Source organism: Pholcus phalangioides, unplaced genomic scaffold (assembly GCF_987345545.1).
Source record: "Pholcus phalangioides strain wild (caught in Gottingen) unplaced genomic scaffold, Ppha-v1.0 ptg000039l_1, whole genome shotgun sequence".
Taxonomy (NCBI): domain Eukaryota; kingdom Metazoa; phylum Arthropoda; class Arachnida; order Araneae; family Pholcidae; genus Pholcus; species Pholcus phalangioides.
This window is the reverse complement of record NW_028301625.1, coordinates 17,998,363-18,021,256: the sequence shown is the minus strand read 5'-3', so window position 1 is coordinate 18,021,256 and position 22,894 is coordinate 17,998,363. Positions and strand designations below refer to the sequence as shown.

The following is a 22,894-nucleotide window of genomic DNA, read 5'->3' as shown; positions in this document are numbered from 1 at the left end:
CTTATCTTAGGTAGAGATCCGGGGGGGGGGGGGTAAAGGGCAGAGCCTTTTTCACATAAGTCCAGGACCTAACAAACATGTCTTTCTTTGAGGATGAGGCATGCGCTGGGGAGAGAGAGGCATATGGAGGGTCCGTGTCCCCACCAAGACTATCATGAATTGAAAATATTTTTATTTTTGTAAAAAACCAAAATATTGAAAGGAAATGCCAATTTTGAGGCCCCGAAAATTTATGAGCCCTGGGCACGTGCCCCATTCGCCCATGCGAAAAACAGGCCCTGGTCATGGATATAGCAATGTCCCCTCTCCCTAAAAACAAAGATGTGACCCGATATTATATGCTTACGTGTGTATATTGTATGCATTGACATCATCATGATCGTGCCCCAGGTGAATAATTCTGTGCTCAGATGGCAAAATGTTATGCAGAGCCGCAACTAGATGTTTTGTCAGCCGGAGCAAGAGCTCATTTTGGCACCCCCATATAATGCTGAAGGAGGTGTTGATTGGTGAAATCTACGCCCCCTCTGGTTCGGCGCCCGGAGCACCAGATCCGCCTGCACCCCCGTAGTTGCGGCTCTGATGTTATGTCACTTTTCCAAATAAATTGAGTTCCTTCGCATTCCAGTGGCGTTCGTTAATTTTTAGAAGGTAGCAAAATGTCGTCTCTTTCAGTTCACGAGAAAACAACGGAGGCAAATCATAATAAGTCAAAAAGCCACAGAATCGCATGTTGGCAAAATGATATTAAGAATTTGCTATCTTAAAATTTTTGAAAAAGTGAATTTTTTATTTTGCCATCTGTGAGCACAGAATTCGTCAATATCTAACTGCGATAAATCCTATGGTATATTATTTCCTAGTTTTTACTTCAAATTCTTTCATCGAGTTATTCAGAAATATTCTAAAAAATTCAATATTCAAATGTGTGTGTGTGAGTTGTTTTCTCATTTCACTATTTCCCTCTACCCGTTATCGAAACATTTTGCGACACGTCATCAAATCTTTTCCACGATCTTGGAAAAAGTTGAGATTATTGACCATATATAAAATTGTTCAAATTATTAAAGTTAAATGAACTGTTTGGAAAGAAAACACTTAAATGTTAGAAAATTTCTGAATTTATATTCTCCACACCGTTTTTAAATTCGAAATTTTTTCCCCCTGTTTAATAGGGAATGCCGTAAGTGGTGTTTTCAATGACGTAAAACTCGTCATCAATGTCTGTGAAAGACCTACTGATATTAAAAATTCATTTGGGTATGATATTTCGAAAAAATTACTAAAATCGATTTCGGTTCCAATCTCTCTGGGGGGGCAGAGATTGAAAAATAAATTCTAAATATGAATTTTTTCTTCCTGTTAATTGATTGATAGGGCATTGATATTTATGACCATCTCAATATCGGCTTCCAAAAGTGACAATGTTGAATAATTTTTTTTCAAATTTTTTTTTTGATATATACCAGGAGTTTTCAAATGTTTTCCAATAGTTGCTTCCGTGAGCTTCCAAAATTTGCACACGCCACTCCATGTCCCATTTCTTATCAATTCGATGCTTAAGAAAAGCTCATCACAATAAAATGATCCTTTCAAGATTCGGAATATCTGGCGCCTTCCCTTGGAAACTCCGATGGCTCCCCAAAGAGGTGCGCCTCACAGTTTGGAAACCGTTGCTATATACGATAAAGCAAACGGAGTCGTCTCTCCCAGAAATGTCAATTGTCAAGAAAAAATCAATTAATCAATCAACGAATCAGTTCCCAACATGGTTATCATCATGACCAAAGGAAATGAAAGTATCCATCCATAAATTCTGATAACATTCTGACAGTTTTTGAAGTTTATTTCTTTTCTTTTTTTTGTGATCGTGCACAAGTGAAATTTTTCATACAGACTCAAAAAACAAAAAATGGAGTCAGAAATTCACAACGAAAAATAAAAAGCGATGTCTATCCTCCATTATAAAGCAATGTCCAAAATAAAAGGGACCAGAATCCTTAAAGAAATAAAATAGCTATTAAAAAATATATAATATCCAATCACAGAAGTAAAGAGCACCAGGGCCTGTTTTTCGCATGGGCAATCGGACCATATACCCAGAGCCCACAAATTTTCAGATCACTGAAATTAATTTTAAGCACAGCCCACATGCTCCCCCCTTGCGTACGCCTCTGCCTCACTATATACAGGGGGCCCCAAAAACTCATATTTGCCCAGGGCCCGAACTTACGAGAAACAGGCCCTTAGGGGCCTCCGAATTAAAAAAAAACATTTTTATCTTTAATTATTAAAGACTTATCCTTAATTATTTAAAACTGTCATTCGTCCTGAATTTTCAATATTTTTTGTAGTGTGCAGGAATTTCACAACATTTTTGTATATTCAGAATGTGTTCATGCCTTTTAGCCTGCTGACTTTCTCCCTAAAAAGATTGACATCAAGTGGGGCCTCAAAAACTGTTTAGGGGCCCCGCGCGTACTCCCGAAACCATCAAGACGACCCTGCATTTCAGGTGGAATAATGCTTGTAAAAGAAAAAATCTCCTACATTGACTTTTCAATTTAAATCAATGGTTCTCGACTCGAGGTCCCATATTGCCCCCTTGCGGTCATGGGCCCCCATAAGAGGGTCACGGGTGAAAACCAGATGGCAGGATTGCCATGACAAGTGGTAAAGGAAGCCACAGAGAGTTGTGAAGAAATGAAGTTTCCAAGTGAAATATTGTGGCAAAAAATATGACTACTTTTAGAATCAAGCAGAGCTGTCCAAGGCAATCTTAAGACATCGTGCCGAAAATGGTGCCCAGAATGTCACTTTGCCCGGAAACCCATTATGAAGAGACGGCCATGCGTGGAACCCCGAAGAGAAAGAAGCTCACTGAATTCTAGCCCGGGGTAAATGCGAATCCAGGGGGATGTGTCAGGAGGGGCGATTGATTGTGTAGGTTCATTGGATCGTCCCGTATTTTATACAGACTTATTTTTTCCTTATAATTCAGCTCTTGAGACGGATGATGAATCCCCCACCCTTCTGGATTCGTGACTGACCCAGGGTTCCAGAGATCGATTTCATTTATAAACTTTTGTTCATTATAAATTCAGTTTTTATTAAATTCGATAAATAGAAAGATTCTCGCTCTTGAATGTGGGTTGGAGGGAGCCCTGGATAAGACCATGGGCTGGAAAAGGTTGAAAAACACTGATTTGAATAACGCATATTAACTCTTTTTATTTGGCCGTGCTGCTCTCAAGCACAACATGTGAGTTTCTTATATTTTTTCAAGTAAAGGCATATTTTGAGCTCGTTTATTTATTGATGCTTCTAAGCATCTCCGAAACATTCGATTTTTATGTGTGATCATTGCATGAAGTTTCTATAAATACTGTCAGAATGGCTCAAAGGTACACATGCCTCCAATTTCTTGGCAAGACAAAAGGAATGATTTTTAATCCTTGCATTTTGGAGGGAAATGCCATGTGTGAAGGAGACATTGTTGTACATTCCTAAACAATGATCGAAAAGTAAGTTGGCAAACAGTATATAAATGACATTTTTAAACTATTCAAATCTATGTAAGTCACATAAATACAGTATTTCCTTATGTGCAATATTCCATATTTTTTAAAAATATCGACAATATATGTATACATTTATTTTTTTGTCACGTGATAGCATTCATGGTGCCTCATTTGCTTGATACAACCCCTCCTCTGGATATTTCAATGTTTGCCAATTAAAGGGTTAAAATATTAACTGTATTTTAAACTTTTTATTATCATCATAGAGTGAAAAAGTATGACTGTTTTACCAGACATAGCTGGGAATAATGACCATCGAAGCTAGCGCCATTAGTGGTGAGAGAGACGAATTTCACGTGTTTACAGTATTTTGATATTTCAAAGCCCCGCGCATTTTTGGCGAATTCGGCCAGATTATTGCAACCCGGATGGATGATGTCTTTGATGGGATGGAAGAGACGAGATTAAAAAAGACTCGGGGTAAAAGAGGATAGATTTATCAGCGCCGGATTTCTTCCGATAATCCTCCCAGAAGCGCCATGTTGACTCGTGGGATTCGTTTTGCTCTTTCTCTCGCATATTCTGGTCTGCCATTTTTATTTCTCTCATTTCAAGAAAAAGGCTATTTTCCTTCATCTCTATTTATATAGTATATTTTCTCTAATATTTTTACTACTTTCTGGAGATTTACTTATGGATATGTGTGTGTGTGTGATATCCGAGTGATTACTATTTAAAGTTTAACTCACCATGTCTTTAGTTAGCTGATCGATGATGAATGAATGCAGAAATCAAGCAGATTAGTCAGTAAATAAAATATTATCAGTATTGTGGGTTTTACTTTGTATAGCTGAAAATTACGATAAAAACTACTACAGTCTCCACCGCTTATTAAAATCACGGATAATGTTATCATTCTCGTATTATTTTCACTTTTGCAAAGAATGGAATGGACCAATATCATAACATGGGGGAAAAATTCGTTTATTGTTATCGGACTCCAGATAATGTTATCTTTTTTCACGTCGAAAGTTTTTTTGCGCATTCTGAAGCTAAGGTTTAACCAAACTTATTGCCTTGTTGGCTCTTGCGCCATTAAACCAAAAATCCAATCCAACCAAACTTATTTTTTTCCCTATAACTTGTCGTTATCCTGCTGCAAGACTATGTAGGCGGCTAGAAAGTGTTCTCTCCAACCCACACCTTGTTGACAAATATTTCCATACTAAATTTCGTAATCGGTTCGTAGTAGTACTCGCTGTGATCCATTTAGTTACGTGCGAAGCTGCTTTTGCAATTCCCTTCCCATAGCAAGGGTAAATGTATAACAAAAAGTTCTTTCCATCAGTTTCTTTCAGTTGACTAAATTCAAATTTCTTTTTCCGAGAGACTTTCTCAAGGGAATCTATGAAACGTATCGTACAATAAAATAAATAACCTAACTCGTGATGTGCATTAAACAGTTCCATTCTAACTACTCGCAATGGCTGAATAAAGATAAAAAATGTAGGATTTTAGCTTGGGGGGCAAAAGAACTCCTGTTTTAGAACGGAAGAATGAAATTATTGAACATTTTGCAACCAATTATGTAGAAAAGAAAAATAGAGTTGCCCCGTTTTGCCAATATACTCTTACCATACGTCCCGTTTGGTCAAACGGGATGTATGGTCACTGTGCTTACAAACGGGATTTTTTTTTTTTTTTTTCAAATATAATTAATATGATTCAGTTATTGTTATCAGAAACTCTGACTCCCGATGCGATTACATTAAGTGGCGTAGACTGTATATAAAGAAAATATTTGTACAACATTTAAAAGTATATATAAAATAATTATTATTATCTATGTGGAAACAGTTCATTTATTCGTGCATATACCATATGGTAATCTTTAATCTTATGTGCAACGAGATATGTCAATCATATAGAAACGTTTGGTTCGTAATTAGCTCTAACCCAGATTTACACAGCTGTACTATCGGTGACTCTTGGATCATACTAATCGAAATTCCATCTTAATTAGTCAAACAAATATCTACGAATTACAGCTTGGAAATACTAAATTAATGAATCATTTTGAATTGTGGTCTTATTTACTTTTTAAAATAAAGATTTCACACCAAGATGAACAGAAAAGCGGAGTTGATGAAATGGTAAAACAGAGGTGCCCGACATGAAGCACACCACCCACATGTGGCCAAGAACAAATATTAATGCGGCCAAACAAGCACTCTTGAACTTACATAAATATTGTTTTAATATATTAGTACTATAACCAGAAAAAACAACGTTGTCACGGTAAATATGAAAGTAAAATGAATGCAATGATTGAGGAAAAACCACTAAAAACCCTATCCTACGATCGTTTCTGAACAGAAAATTTCATAAATGAAGGAAACGGCACCACTAACCAGCGTTTGTTGCGTCTTTCAATTTTTTGTTGATGTTCCTCGTGATAATGTCAGAAGGTTCTATCTGAGATTATATCCAAGCAAAGGATTATTAATTCTTCTATCTTTCACGATAAACAGCGTTTTTGTCCTTTTCATATAAGACTATTTTAGTTTCAAAATTTTTAATCCTTTGAGAACGGACAACCGTAAGTATCGAGTTTTTAATAGTGTTTACTGTTACCATCGGCACCGATTTGAAGTCAACTCTAACCCGGACTCCCACAGCAGTGCCATCAGGTCATCCTTGCATCATATTTACTGAAAAGTCATCTTAATTAGTCAAATATCTATGAGTCAAAACTTGAAAATGTTAAATTGATGAACTGATGTGAGTTTAGAGTTGAGTTATTTATTAAAATAAAAGATCTTACCACAAGATGGAGAGAAAGCGTGAGTTGTTCAAATGGTAGAGGTTTAGCTGCTACCATTCGTCACTGATTAGTAGTCAATATCTATGAAAGGGAATGCAGACAATGCGATTTCAACAAGAGCGTATTTGATGTCTCTGAGTTACTCCCTCATCATTTACCCTTTCATGCATCGCCGTCCATATCGGTGATCCACTTAAGCTTAGTAAGACTTCCCTCCTCCGATATACACGTATCACAGAAATCACCAGTGTATCTCTTCCCTAAGCCATAATAGCCATCATCATCATCATCATGTGAGCGGAGGGAGGATAGGTCAAGTCAAACGCCAACAGAATGTTTTTCCTTGCAAAACGAGAAAATATGCAAAGAAAACAACTTTACACTATATTTTTTCCTTCTCTTTTTTCCATTTTTGCAGTGATACCTTGGCTTAAAAATTTTTCGGCTAACGAAGATTTTTTCACAGTTTTTCCAGCCTCGACTATAGCTACTGGAAAACCCAGGCCGACTTATCATTCGCCATTACTGTGCAAAGTGTGGCGTCAGTGTCATCGCTTTACGCAGTTGTTTGTTATTCGCTATTTTGTTATACATTCAACTACTCTGAACCAATATTTCTTAAAGTTTTTGGTTTATTATTTTCTGATATTTAAAAAAAAAGTAGCAATTTTTTATTTGATTTATTATTATTATTATTGGGAGCGGCAACCCTGATTGCACATTAATGGAGGACGATGAGTCCGCTTGGGATTTCAAGGTTGCCTTAGCCTCGACTAACGAATATGCCTTCGGCTAACGAACATTTTTGTTGATATTACCTAACACAGCCGCGTTGTGTGCGAGCTAAATTTTTGCGTCATCATCAGAATTGCGGTTGATTCATGTCCAGCTCGAAATTATTTCACTGATGTACCTTCACTTCTCTTTCAGAAAGAGCTTTGAGCCATTTCATATTATATAAGATAAATATGAAATAAAAGCTAAGAAAAAATGAGCCAAGGTTTGATTGTATATGGTGCCCGTGATAAGTCTCTCAGCATCAAACTGGACATTCTAGAAGCTTCTTTTTCCTTTTGGATGTATAAAACATACAAATTAGGTGATCACATCGAAGATGGTGCAGTTACGATCTCCACTGAGCTGAGTTTTTTTACATAGCATGAAAAAAGCTCTTCAGTTCTACATCTTTGTTATAAATTCTCATTCATCCAATTCTGAAACTGTTCATTTCAGCCTTAAATCAGTTTTTGTCTTTTTTATGGCACTTCTTGATGTTTTAGAAAACTTACATTGAAATTTTGAGCAGCGCCTCTTGGAACAAATTAACGATCATCCGTGAAAACCCAATGCGAAATCGTGTTTCAGCTGAACAACGTGATTCCGGAACGAATTTTTCTAGTTAGCCACAGTATCACTGTAATTTGCACATATAATTATTCTATTATTAATATAGACATTATTATATATACTGTATATTCTCAGATTTTTATGACATGTCATATCTTAAGCATTAAGGAATCCGTGAAATTTGATTCCGTGGAACACCGAAAAAAGCTCTCTTGGAACCTCAGGGTTCCACGGAACACCGGTTGGAAATCTAAATTCTAGCTATTAGTCATATTTTAAGCATTTTTGAGCAATTGGTCATATTTTTGGAATGTTCAAGTAATCGGTCATATGTTTTGGTCATTTATCACCGGAAGTTTTAATCTATAGGCATTTTTGTCAGTGATGTAGTATGACTGACATGTATGTCTTTTTTTCTTCTTTTTTTCGGGAAAGAAACGCTTGCATTCCCAGTGGACACTTTTGTGTTAGAGGATCCACTTGTAGGATCCTTTTGCTGTTTCTGAATGGCACGCCGAGCACTTGAGAAAGATTATATTCATTCGGACACTCAAATCTTTGCGTTTAATGCATTTTGATCATGCCTAAACATAGGAATTTCTGTCAGGAGGGGCACCGCTCCCCGTCACTGTAAAATTCTAAAGCTCTATAACAAGGTTTTTGCAACATGTTTTGAAGTAAAAATGTTTTTTCCCTCAAAATTTTTCCCTAAAATTTTTTTAGTTTATTAATAAATAAACTACCAAATTTTACTTTGGTAACTTACTTAGTTTTAAACTACCCCCTCCCTTGTCCCTTTCTTCAATTCTGGTACTGACTGAAGTTAATGTTCAGAGTAAGTTGTGGAATTTTTTTCCAGAAAAGAAAGAAGGGGAGAATATTTTCCCCACCGATGGTAGACACTGTGCTGTCATGTGGGCATCGTTAGGGATTCGCATCGCGAGGATCATAGTTCGAATCCCTCCGGAAGCGCAGTGGTGGTTGGCTGACGTTGATGTTCTGTCGTTTTCCAGCTTCAGGCACATATGTGAGTTGATCTTCCCATTGAAAAATCTCGCAACAGATCCTACAACCATAGGTGCAACCAATAACAAAAACTGACACTGTCACCCGAGCCAAGTAGGTATCCCATTTTGTGTGGCACCCCTTCCTCGTAATTTTGAACGAACAAAAAGCCAACTTGGTTCCCATCCTGTTCCAGCGCTCGGGCCACTCTGCTTTCCCTAGTTGAGGTCCTGCTTACAAGTGTACAAATATTCAAGCATTACACTTCACTCACAATTCGAAACACAGATGGCGGCACTAACACAAGATATTCACGCACAACACTAGATATGCACACAGACGGTTAGGTATATTAGGTATCAGTTAGGGAAAGGACACACACACACTTTCGGCTCAACTCATATCTGAAAGCTGATTAAATGGTAATAAATTATTCAATGACGGTAGACCGGAGTTATGCTGTGTGTAAAAAGAAAGACCGATGGTGACAGTGTATTTTATTTTGTTAAATGTATATGTTATGTATATGTTAAACGTTGAAGCGTAAAACTGATTTAATGTACTTCAACATTGCAATTCAGCTTGAGAAACAGTCAACAAGATTGCAGAAACTAGATGTCTGCTTGGTTACAAGCCTTCTTCGAATATTGCTCCATCTGGTAATTTTTTCCGAATTAAAAAAAAACACTTTTTCAAAGTGATTTCTTGAAATATTTTTTATAACAAACTAAACAATAGCAGTTTTTTTTTTAAACATATGAAACTGCATCTCAGAAAATTCAGTGAGATTCTAGGACGTACCGAGAGAGATACAGTTATTGTGCATAAGGTAGCGTGGTTTCCATTTGAATTTGGTGAGAGGAGTTTAATTAAAATGGTACAAACTGATGTATTTTATGTTTATTTTTTAACTTAGTAAGATAAGAAGTGCAATAACTGAAAAAAAAGAGGTGAAATAATGGAAAAATTATATAAGATCATATTTTCATGTTTTTAGGTCATAAATGCTTGCATATATAATATTATATAAGATTTGTAGGTCATAAAAATCCACGAGCCCTTAATATTTTGATTACTTAGTAATTTTGTTTCACTTATTATTTTGATTATTAGATTATTTTATTACACATTTGCACATTATAATTATTTTTTCTTTTCTAATGACTTAAAATAACATTGATAAATACTTTTAAATTTGATATTTCCAATAAAAAAAAGTAAAATGTTGATCTTATGTTTGAACTGCATTTCAAATAAAACATATATTTACTATTTTTTATGTACATACATTATTTAAAAAAAAAAAAGATATAATTTCAATCAAGAATTTTTTCTTTGGATAAGAAACCTTTTTTATTTTCATATGTTTATTATTAAATCTAAACGTACGGATAAAATTTTACAATCAGTGAATATCGCTAAATATCAAAACTAATTGTTGACAGTATCTTCATTTTTTGTAAATATTCGTTAAAAATTGAATTAAAATTTGATATATATATGTAGGCCTATATATATGTGTATATGTGTATTTCTCTATTATGAGCATTTAGTACAAGAAATATTTAATTTCTTCTACTAAATGCCAAAAAAAAAGATGTTTTCTTCAAATTATAGGGAAATGAACAAGAAAATAACAAACATGATTCAATTAACTTCATAGTTGAATATATTGACACTAGATGGCGTCACTGAAGTACGCATGCTTCCCTACAATATTCCGTGTGACTCACCTATAATAATAAACAAATTTGAAGTTATAAGGAATGGATTTTCTTTTGTGTGTGAGAAAAAACCCGTAACATAAATTTGAATGATAATATTTTTCGAAAAAAATCGAAACGGAATTTATGAATTTTTTTAAATCTTTCTCATAGAGATAATATTCTATGAATTCTATGATGCCGTACCGATTTTTTTTTAAATATACAATATTAAATTTCTAAAATTTAACTCTGAGACATACAAAAAATTTTTTAGTATAAAAATAGACTTCTAATATATTATTAGACTAAAAAAAAAGTTATATAAAATATTTCTTATAGTCTACTATATATACTGTATAATATTAGTCGAACGGAGGCTCACACATAAAAAAAACCTCGTAATCCCGTCTCTTTTCCTGTCGATAACAGCCACTATTTCGATACAAAATCAACACATTCCACAAATCTAATTTCATCATTCCCATTCCCAGAAGAAATCTCTGAAAAATAATGTTTTTTATGCTATAAATAATCTCATATGTATATATATATACAGTATATATATATATATATAATTTTTTTTTTTAAATTTTATGAGGGGAGGAAAAAAACTCATTAGAGACGAACGAGGGGGAAAATACAAAAATAGCAATATAATATAATATTTATAATAATAATAAACTTTAAAAAAAAGACAAAAATATTCATCGGAGATTTCAATTATTGTAATAGGCTTAAAAACATTGCTGCCTTATTCCGAGCGTCACCTTTTTCTCTTAGATTTAGCTCGCACGTATTAAACTGAAGAGAAAGCCGCAGTAGCTTCATTCATACATATATATTTAACTTTACACGTATAGCATGGCATAGCAACCGGGTGAAGAGAGAACTTGCTTTATTAATTCTGTGAGTTTAAAGTTTGCCTAACTAAGCCTCTAATAAATAATTCCTTTTAATCACACTTTTAGTGAAAAATACACTTACCAAAAATTATTAATCGGATTAATAAGTTTTATCGACAGAATTATGAACACACAAAAGCGAACATTAAAAGGGAAAGAAAATATAAATATATATATTAATATATATGTAAATTTTTTTTCAGATATTAATAATTTTTTTTTTCTTTTTTGGTTGTTCTTTTTCTGATGAGAGGCAGCATTACTTGTGAATGTATGTGTGTCTTTCCTTCCTCAAGACTCACATCATCATCAAAAACTTCACAGAAAACATCTAATCCAATCTCCTTATTTCCATTTTAAATAATCTTATGTCGGTTTAAAAAGCAACCGGGATTATCATTCGTGTTTTTAAGAAAGAGCTTCTTCTCAACACGGCATAGGAATTTCTTTCAGCTCGTTTCATCTTATAACAGCGATTGATCATTCCTCTTGTATGTACATTTATTTATTATCTATTTTTTTGTATCTTTATTTTATTTTCTTTTTTTTCCCCTCAGAATTTTCACATATACATTTTCAATTCCCATTTTTGTTATTAAATTAAGAGCAGCCGCAGAGAGCTTGGTTTTCATGTCGTAAGAAAATTTTTTGAGAGAAAACGTAACTTTCATAGAAAGAAAGAAAATTTATTTTTTCAAAAGAAAATCTACGAACTCATCTTAATTTTTTTTTATTATTGTTATTATTATTTTCTTTCTTACCTTTGGAACAAACTAAACTTTTCCTCTTTCCTCCGTATAGATAGATATTGAACATTTTTCAGTATTTGCATTTCGGTGTGATTTTTATAAAAATCAGTTCAAAAAACGTTTGAGCGTGGAAATATTAAAATATGTATTAACGACCTTTTTTTTTGTTTGTTTTGTTTTCATAAAACATATTGACTTTCTATTTCTAGTGAAAAATGATTTAATAAGGATTAATTAGGATTTAAAATAATTGAGTTATTCACTGTTCAGGGGACGAGAGTTGGAGTTTTAATTCTCTACTCGGACGTCCGAAAATTATAGTCTGAATGCCATTTCGAGCCAAATAAAAATACGATGTTCGGGAAGAAAGGATGCACATTGATGTTAACAGTGATTTAAAAAATTTATATACGGAATTATTCTTCAACCTGTGGCCCTCCGAGCTTTTTGCTGTGTCCCGCTGACCATTTTAAATACGTTTGCATAGAAAAACGATTAAATTCCAAAAAAAAAAAATTTCGTTATAGAGATCTGGCCCACTGAAATCTGTACTGCTGTATTTAGAACTGTGAGATACTTTCCAGATTCAATATATAGTAATGGCATTTGATACATTAACAAGGCCATCGTAACAAATTCGGGGGACCCTGAGTCGAAACAGTTTTTGAGGCCTATGATTTCATATAGGCTACATGTGTCGAACGGCCAAATTCGGCATCTAAAAGGTATACATAATTACAGAATTTACAGGAATGCTAAAAAACACTAATTAAAGAAACAATTTTAGTTATTTGAAAAAATAATTTCATAATTTTTGAAAATTTATAATTAATGAAAAAATAGTTACAAAATTATATTACTTAAAAAAATAATTTCAGAATTCTCAAGAGTGATTTCAGAATTGTTAAAAGTAATAATTTTCATAAAAAAAAGTTAAGAATTTCTGAAAGAAATTATTAATGAAAATTAAAAATTAATAAAAAAGTAATTTAAGAATTATAGGGACGAATCTGAGATTTAATAAAAGAAATATATTAATAAAAGAAGTTATTTAAAAAATGAATAAAATTGTAAATTTAATGAAGTAAATAAAAGTGTTCAATAAATTTGGAGAACCGCGTTTAATAACCGAGAATAGCACGGTATATGACTTCGCGGAAAGTTTAATTTGGCCCGCAATCTCTGCAAGGTTGAAAATGCCTGATATACGGTGTACAAAACATGTCTACTTTATGAAATGCTATAAAAACCTCGAGTTGCGGATAATCCAAATTGCGAAATTACGAGCGAAAAATACTCTCTAAAAATGCTTCAACTTTCAAGCAAATAATCAACTTGAGTTTGAAACGTACGAAAGAAAGCTCACTTGACTCACAAAGCTTTAGGCGCTATTGAATGAACAGCGCTTTTCGCACTGTACTGTGTACTGTGCTTGTCTTGTATGTACACAGACTACTTTTATTCTACGTGTAATATACTATACTGTAGTATGCTGATTGTTTTGCTACACGAGTATTAATTTTGCCGGGATGTGCAACGGATCTAAGCAGTTGAATGGGGGGTTGCATAAAAAAAACAATGAAAATTGAGAGATAGGAGTTTTTCATGGTATGAGTACATAATTTATAGGGATGAATTAAACTCGTAACTTTTGAAGTGTGCCACTGTACTTTAAAAAATAACAGGGAAAAATGTTTTATACCTGTAAAAAGAAAGTCTTAATATGACTTCGTAAAGTTATACAAGACTGACAATAATGAAATATGCTTTGAATTTATAACAGCTTACTGCAAAAAATTTCATTCGCCAACGAGTATTTATCCTTGCAGATTCTGCTACATTCTTCTAAAGAAAATCTGAATGCATTATGATAATTTACACTATTTTGGGAGAACTCAACATCTTTTTACATTTCCTTTTTCGGATTTTTATTTGTATATGCTATTTGTTTTACTCTTTCCAGAGGATTTTCGGATTGTAAAATTTTATGCGTTCCATGTTGATTCATTTCGCCTTTATACGGTGACTAGATCCTTGTGAATTCTCGTGGATAACATCAACCGATAACACTTTCACCATACTTTGAAACAGTATTTGAAAATACAGTACCATTTATACCATACCTACAGAGAGATATAGACTTGGTTGAAGGGGTGCAGGAAGAGCTACGCGTGTCCTAGTTGGCACACGGGTCTTGAGTTATGAAGAGAGACTTCATTTTTTTAATATTTTTACATTGGAAGAACGCAGGTGTCGGCGGGATATGATCGAAGTATTCAAAATTTTCATCGGGATGGATAGGATGGATCATGAACTATTAATACGTCGTCAATCGTCTGCTTTAACAAGGGGACACCAGTACCGATTGGTTAATAATTTCTGAGCTTAAGTATTGCATTGTACAACATACCGCACCGCATATACAAGTGTGCACAATATTGTGTATAGCATTTTAAGGAATAATTGAATAATCTTGTAATGTGTACCGCAACGAATATCCTAGTGCAGCGATTCTCAACCGGTGCTCCGCGGATCCCTTGGGGCTCCTTGTGCACTCCCCAGGGGCTCCACGGCCGCTCGTGGAAAATAAAAAAAACAGTAAAATTTAAAAAATAATTAAATATTTTTAAATAGTAAAAATCAATCAGTAACTTTAATGAATAATTACAAAGTTGGCCTACGGGGATCCGCCATAGAATTTTTTTTACTTAAAAGGGCTCTGCGAGTCAAAGAGTTTGAGAACCACTGTCCTAGTGTATCGCACCGTGTAAACACAGTGTATATAAATATTAGGCATAGTATTTGGAGAGCATGGGTATATAGTATGTCACAGTATCCTCCATCGCCTTTCATTGAACAGGGAGAAGTGGTCTAGCAACTGGGCTGGCCATACAGAATAAGTCTACAAAGATGTCTACTAACGAACCGATTTGTCAATAAACGAACTGATGTCAGAGATGAGCTAGAACAAGAAGAAAAACCATCGCACTCCACCTGCGCCCCAACGTGGCAAAAAGTAACATGACAATGAACACATTGCTGTATTGCTGTATATATGGAAGCGACACCCTGTATATGGGATGTTGCAACAATGTAAAAAACGTGGTTTGTACGACAATTGTATGTATTCCTAGTTTGCAATAAAGCGACCTGGTGGATAGCGGGACTGGGTAGCTGGGGGTTAAAGGGTGAGGTGCCGGCGGCTGGCGTTCGGGTGTGTGGGTCCCTCCTGGGTTTGGCGGGGGTGGGGGGTAGGTTGCGGGATCCATATTCTGTGATGGTGGTATGGGTGCACGGGCCTCATGGATCATGGCCTGGAACCCCAATCATAAAGACTGAGGACTGGGGGCGCCGGGCCGGGCTGGGATGCTCGCGGGTGATGGAGTTCAGTCCTTCCGGCCTGGCGCAATCAAATCTCTCCAGCGTGGTCCAACCCTTCGAGGTATTGTGCTTATATCCCCTATGGGACAGAGCCTGAGCCATGTCTGGTTTTAGTTACAGTATCGATTGGTAGGGGGCAATTCTAGATTGTGGTGTCGCAGGGAATTTTTCTCTAATAGGGTAGTTAATAAATGGAATAGCTTACCCTCGGCGGTATAGTGAATTCTAACACAATTGACACGTTTAAAAAAAATACGATAACCATAGTGGGGTAAATCGAGAAGCTATTCATTCTTAGATATAAAAACACCATAAATATTTTTTATGGGCATTGTATTATATTTTATACATATTTTATATTGTATACATTGGATAGTCTTTAGTTTTTGTGATTGCATTTTTAATTGAGGGTTACTGTATTTTAGAAATATATGACATCCATATCTGTTATGGGCATCTTTTTCTCAGCTACCTCGTTCGGCATTTTGTCTGTTGTAGCCTGGTATTTGTATTTGTATATTTGTTAAAATATACCGATTTTTAAGTAAGATTCATTCGTCATATTTAAAAACATGTATTCTTTAGGTAGCCTATTTCTCGTATGTCTATCAAAAATACATCCCAATGTGCCTTATCATTCAGTACAAACGAGCAAATATTTTGCACTTGGTGTAAATTATTTTTTTATATACAAGGTGCATGGCCAACAGCACGCACCGCAAATTATTGGCGAACCGTTGATCAGGCATACGTCCAGTTAGAAAAGTATCTAAATAACCTGTGGACCTCAGACACATCATTCATATTTCAAGGGGTTGTGTTTTTATTAAAATAAATTAACTTTTAGACGGACAACTTGTTCACAAAAACCTAATTAGAAAGTTGTTGCCCTATCCATCTTGATGCCAACGAAAAAAAATTTCCACGTTTCTAAGTGCAGTATTCGCTAAGGTATTTGAGGTCAAAAATCAGAGTTGGGAAAGAACAGCATAAAAATGAGGAAAAGGAGCGTTGCTCGTTAGTTTATGATGTTAGTTCAAAACTTTTCTTTAATTTTTTAATTCAATTCTCTCAGAGAACATTGCACTTACAAACGTGGAACTTTTTTTGTTGGCATCGGGAGAGACAGGGCAACAACTTTTGACAAGGGTGTCCGTATAGTAAGTTAATTTGTTCATTTCGATAACTATACGACACCTGGCAATATGAATGACGTATCTGAAGTCTGCGCGTTATTGGGATACTTTTTCTCATTGGAAGTATGTCTCTTGGATCAACGGTTCGCCAGTAAAATGCGGCAAGGGGAATTAAGTAATCACCCTGTATACAGTATATAAAATTTAATATGCCAAAAGAACGATTTTCTTTATCAATCTATGTATATGTTAACTAATATATTTTTGAAAGTTGGGTCCGTGGATTTGCGAACAGACGGTCGTCATAGGATCCACGAGCTTAATTTTGAACTCTATAACAGGCAAGGAAAGACTTTTAAAATGGATGCATGTTTATGTAACATGGAAACTTGGGTCTCAAAGAACTTTGGGAATCAACATTTATATCTTATCAACCTCATCCGTTTTAGAGTCACAGAAACGCTTTTTATTCACATGTTTCGTGAAGAAACAAACCCATTCTGGCGACACTATATTACCAGTGCTGTATGGGACTCGCATCCCGGGTTTCAAGTGCAGAGGGGACCTCATGATAGTGAAATCTAGTAACAATTTTCGGAAGTAGTTATGTAAATTGGTAGGCAGGTACTTCTAGACAGGTAAAGGGTTCCGGAGAAATCACTTCTCTCGGGGGCTATAATGTTAAGACGGACCTGCATATTTCCTTATTCAGGGGACATCAATTCACCCTGTGTGCAACCAAGATCATTCAGCGTGTGCTAAATGAAAAAAATATTACGTATCTTTGACAAAAATATGTTTGTACAGAAATAAGTATAAATTACGGACGTTACTTCAAACATTTTTTATTTTTATTTTGATTGTGAGGGGGTATATCAAGGGTTTTAACATTGATTCAAGTCTCAGACACGCAGTGGTATCTAATAATTATGAACAAACATGAACTGATAAAAGACTTGCTATTGCCTGTCTAAGGCCGTGCACATAGTGAGGCGACCAAGAAGTACGAGAGTACATAATAGAGACTAGTGATGAAACAATGTATTATATACAACTTGTATATATTTTGTTCTACACCGCACATACTTAAGTGAGGCGAAAGAGAGAAAGAGGCCACTGAATGAGGTGCAGGAAGTGAATAAATGTGTTTGTTATAACCTTGATCAGCTGATTTTCGCGGTCTCTGATTGGTCCATTTCTTTCTTTCTTTTTTTTCTTTCCCTCTTCTGCGGAGGGATCCTCACCATCGCACCCTTACATTTCAGAACCCCTCCGATCATTTCCTCTATCCTTCTCCCCTTTTTATTGTGTGCGCACATCTGTTCCTCCACCCCTATATGAATTTTTTTCTTCCTGATCGCGATTCTTGAACCTCGTATCTCTTCGCTCAACTATGAGCGCAGCCTTACTTAGCCCGTATAGTTTGAATCGGAGTTTAAGTTGAATCCAATGATTGAGAAAATCCTTAAGATAACGTTGATCTATTTAATTTCACAAACGAAAAATTTTTCAATTAAAAATTCCCGTATCAAAAAACTTGTTTTGATGGTCTTTATAAGACTTCCATATTGTGAACTAGGAATGAGCCCAGTGTCTATTTAAACTAGAATTTATCCAGTGTTTCTCAAAGTGTGTGTAGTGGCTCCTAGTGGCGTCGCAGTGAACTGAAAATATTGATTAGTGTGGCGATTTATAATTTGAAGTGGTTATTTTATATGGTAAAATATTTACCAAATTATTCTGGGGAGCACAAGGGAACCATGAAATGGGCAAGGGAGCCGCGGGTGAATAAAGTTTGAAAACCACTGTGTTAATCAAAGGAAAAGATGGTGAGAGCCCCTAACGATAGAATTTACGTACCAGTTAGAAGAACATAACTACCTTGGACCTGAAAGCAGGAATACCATTATTTAGCAATCCAATGTATGCCTTTGTCAAAGAAGGCCTTCGGCCAGAAGGCAGGAACACCAAGACTTGAAGAAGTCTTGAAGGCAGGGATACCATTGAATCACAATCCGACGTATTTCTTTCTTAAAAAAGGTCTTGGGTTGTGTGAAAGCATCTGATCACAATGTCCTTCAGCTCAGCATCCGAGGCTAATGTCTGTCCTTTCAGGTTCTTCTTGGGGGATGACAAACAAGTGAAAGCCACAAGGTGACAGAACTGTACAGCAGGAAGGGTTTTCACGAACTTTCCAGGAAATTTGGGTGGCTTGTGCAAAAACTAAACACCCGCAGTCAACATTCCAGAGCGTTTGTTCTTTAATTAAGGTAAGATACAATGTACACATGATTGTTGATGATGGTTCCATGCACAAGGAACTTTATCAGCAGCGATATTTCATCTCGTCCTCAACTGATTGAGTCCCGTCGTCATCAAGCTGAAGCTGTGAGAGTTAACTCAATCACCAGCCCACGTGTACTGCTTCTAAAGCCTGATTCACAACCGCAGCGCTACGCCACGCCGAACCGCTCAAAAACCGGTTTTTGATTTTGAAATCAATCAAAATCACTTCAGCCACACATCAAAAATCGGGTTTTCAGCTGTTCGGTGCAGCTTAACACTGCGCGTATGAATCAAGCATTATCCAGAACTCTTCGAAACGCATAATGTGATATCAATTTAACCACGATTCAAAACCACCTCGCATTCGGTTTCCACGAAATCAACTGCGTATATTTCCCGCAACACACTTACCAACTTTCAATTCGATCATACCTAATTTTTGAAGAAAAAAAAAAATCAAGATTATTGTTATCCATTTCACCGTATTCGAATACGGAACCACCCACCGTCTTGGTAAAAAAAAATTAATTCGTTCGACGTGAACTGCTAAATATCACTATACATGCGTCCTACATGCATATAGGTACGTGTATGCAATGAGATCGGAAAAAGACTACCCTGCATCGAGAACGGATTACGGGATGCAGGATTCAAATGCGGAAACATGATTACTCCACCAAAAGGAAAGAAACAAAATGAAATAAAATAAGAAAAAAAAATTATTTAAAAAAAAAGAAAAATAAACCGAAAATAATAATAATAATAATAATACCTTTTGCGAGCAAATGAGACGATAACGCTAACTCGATAATCCGGCTCCAGAGACGTAGAAGGCATTCTTCCGCTTTCTGGGGAATTTTTGATCCGACGGAGCACGTTCGCTCGTCTTTTATGGATTTTTGTATTGCCGTCATCTCCGAAAGATGCGGATTACGCGAAGTCCCGCGTCCTAAAACCCGATAAAGGCGGATCAATGATCCATCCGACTACGGCTGCCAACTTTACTTCTAGAACAGTCTTCATTTTTTGTTGTTTGTTTCTTCTTGCAAAAATTAGTTTTCCTTTTTCTTTTTTTGTCCTTACGGTTGTTTTCTTCTCTTTCTTCTTGTCTTGAAGAAAAGAGATAGGTCTGGATGGAGAAGTAGAAGATGAAGATAAGGAGGGATGTGTGGTGTTAGGGGATGAAATTCATGCTAAAGGATGAGGATTGTCTTAAAACTGTGTGTGTGAGAGTGAGAGAGAACGGCTACTGCATCCGTCGCTATAGTAACCAAATCATAATTTTCCAAAAGACAGCGGCTGAGAGAAATCAAAGAATGCCGAAAATAACATAACACAAAAGTTCCGATCAATCGATTACGTTAATGCGTTAATGGCAAAGAGTCTGTGCCGCTCTGTTTTATTCGATTCTTTGCAGGAGGACAAACAAATCACCGCCTTAATACCATCAACAAAAATCTCATAATATACCTCTCTCGCATCCTCTCAAGTTTTATAATATTCATCATCTCCCACCACACGCGCATCACTTGAGGCTCGTCTTAAGGCCTGCCTCAAGAAAAAAAGAGAAACCCAAATCCTATTTTTCAAATTCTAATTGTATTAGACTTATTCCTTATTTTTCTTATAATTGATCGTGATCGGTTAGTACAGCTAGCTGGATGAATTATATATTTAAAACAAAAGTCTCGGAATCAAAAATCCAACATTACTAATTAAATTCGAAACTAAGAGTTAATTCCAAAAAACAATTATCTCTCATAAAAAAACAATAATATATTCTTGAGTCTTAAATGGATATATCCAATCAATAACTTCTAATTTTTTAGAGTGATTTCTGAGAATCCTAAATTTATTAATTATTAATCAGTTCTGAAAAAAAATAATCCAATTTGGAAATTAGATTTTAACCTTCTCTCAATAAGAGTTGTATTCCACATAAAAGATTTCTCAACTTTTCACGTTTGCAGAACCCTCGAAAATGGGATTAGGAGGACAAGGGGCGTTCAAAATGAAGATTATATTTCTTTAATGTTTTCAGCTAATGTGTTTTTAAATAGCGTAAACACACAATAAATGCATTTTGGTGAATCTAATCAAATTATTTAGAAAATTTTTATGTTTAGTGAATAATTTATTAAAAAACAACTGCAAAACTGAAATGAGCTATATTTGTCCCCTGCGTTTCCTGTTTTCATGAAATCCTTTCATATTTTTTATCGCGATTCCAAAGATACACACAGACATTTATAACCATGCATTTTAGGATATGTCGAACTGTATGTGAGAAAAAAATAAATAACAATCAAAATAATCGTACCAAACGACAATTTTTTTGGCCTTTTTAAAAATTAATTCATATTTTTAGCAATAAATATCGTTGGATTTAAAAATAGTTGCTTAGTTACCTCAAATGGGTCATAAGAAACATTACTGTGTAAAATTTGGAGTAAACTGAATGAAATGGGGTTCGCAAGGGACGTTTTGAATATCAGTTTGTGACGAAAAACAAACGGAGAATATTAGAAATGGAGATATTATTTCTTTAGACAACTATGACTTTTAATTATAAAAACCGCTGTACAAAAATAACTAAACAGATTTTAATGCGGTTTGATGAAAAATATTTTGCGCAAATTTCGCTATTTTTTGTGTAATAAAACACTTTTCGTCATTTTCATTATTTGAAAGTCCCGTATTCCCTTAAAATTTCGGCTATCTCGTTAAGTGTCTAGGCATCATTAAGTCGCGCGATATACTGTACTAGGTTTTTAGCCTGTTAAAGCTAAATACAGTACTTACTTTTTTTAGCCTCTACTATACAGCGAAACTTGTTCGATCACATATATAAGAGGGGGCCACCTGTCCAAAGGGTCAATTTCCTAAGGAACGGAGAGTTTCTCTCTAGTTGTTTTACTATATTTTGTAAGTTGACCTAGTGGTCACATGGTTTGTATAGTACCTATTTTCTCCACATGCACCAAAAGACCACTGAAATTTCTGTGATAATTTGATAGACTACTAATTTACAATATGTGAGTCGCATTTTTTTATTCGAACCTATCTGAATATCATTAATATTAGTTACAAAAAACTGAATAATTTTCATTTAGTTATAATTTAACTCTCAAATCTCTGCCTGCAGATCACCTATCCCATACATGCTCAACCTATAGCCCGTGGGCCAAACGTGATCCTAGCAGCCATCTAATGTGGCCCGCGACCTCAAACTTAATTTTGTAAAAATGAAATAAGCAGCACATAACCAAATTCTTTAAGTAACGTGCGGCACATTTACAGATCATTTAAATGACCTGAGACGCTGTATCAGATCACTTAAGACTTGGGTGATCCACGACACATTTCTAGATCATTCAAGTGACCCGCAACACATTCTCAGACCACTAGAGTGACCCGCAACACATTCTCAGACCACTAGAGTGACCCGTGACACATTCCCAGAAAAAAAAAATTTGGCTCTCCTGTAAAATCAGGTTTTTGGACATTTACTCCGATTCAAACCTCAAAATGTCTTGCGGCACCCAAAAGTGTAATGGCACAACGTTTAGAAATAGTTATATATAGTGTGTATATAGTGTTATATAATAGTGATTTAGCCTGGCGGGACAGACGAACATTTCCTGATGAATATGTTACAAAAAGTCAATATAACGTACTATTTTCCCTTATCCCAATTCTGAACTACATCTTTAATCAACACTAGAACTATCGGAATTTCCATACCCCCTAGAATTATCGGAGCAGTCTTATTTACCACTTGATGTGAATGTGGATTTATTTTAGATGGAAGGGAGTGTCATAAAAACTAGAGACGACTGAGTAACACCTCCCACCAACACGGGCGTTACGATAAAGCAAAATGATGAAGGATTACTAGGGATGCCAGACATCTGGCATATAAGGGATTCAATAAAGCACGCGGGGAAGAGTACATGCATTGCTCTTTGTATGTTCATGGATTAATAAGGGCACTCTTCATAGAAATTCTTAGCAGCTCAAGTGACCTGAAACCTTAC

The 22,894-nt window shown here is 35.3% G+C and overlaps 1 protein-coding gene across 1 annotated transcript in view; it reads right to left on the bottom strand.

Moving 5' to 3' along the window:
* The window catches only part of dve (SATB1_N and homeodomain domain-containing protein dve), a 147,781-nt gene extending 128,063 nt beyond the window's left edge, over window positions 1-19,718 (bottom strand). Inside the window, exon 1 of the mRNA XM_089253584.1 lies at window positions 19,630-19,718. The gene's annotated coding sequence lies outside the window, so the exon portion shown is untranslated. The remainder of the gene's footprint in view (window positions 1-19,629) is intronic.
* Between the last annotated feature and the right edge of the window lie 3,176 nt (window positions 19,719-22,894).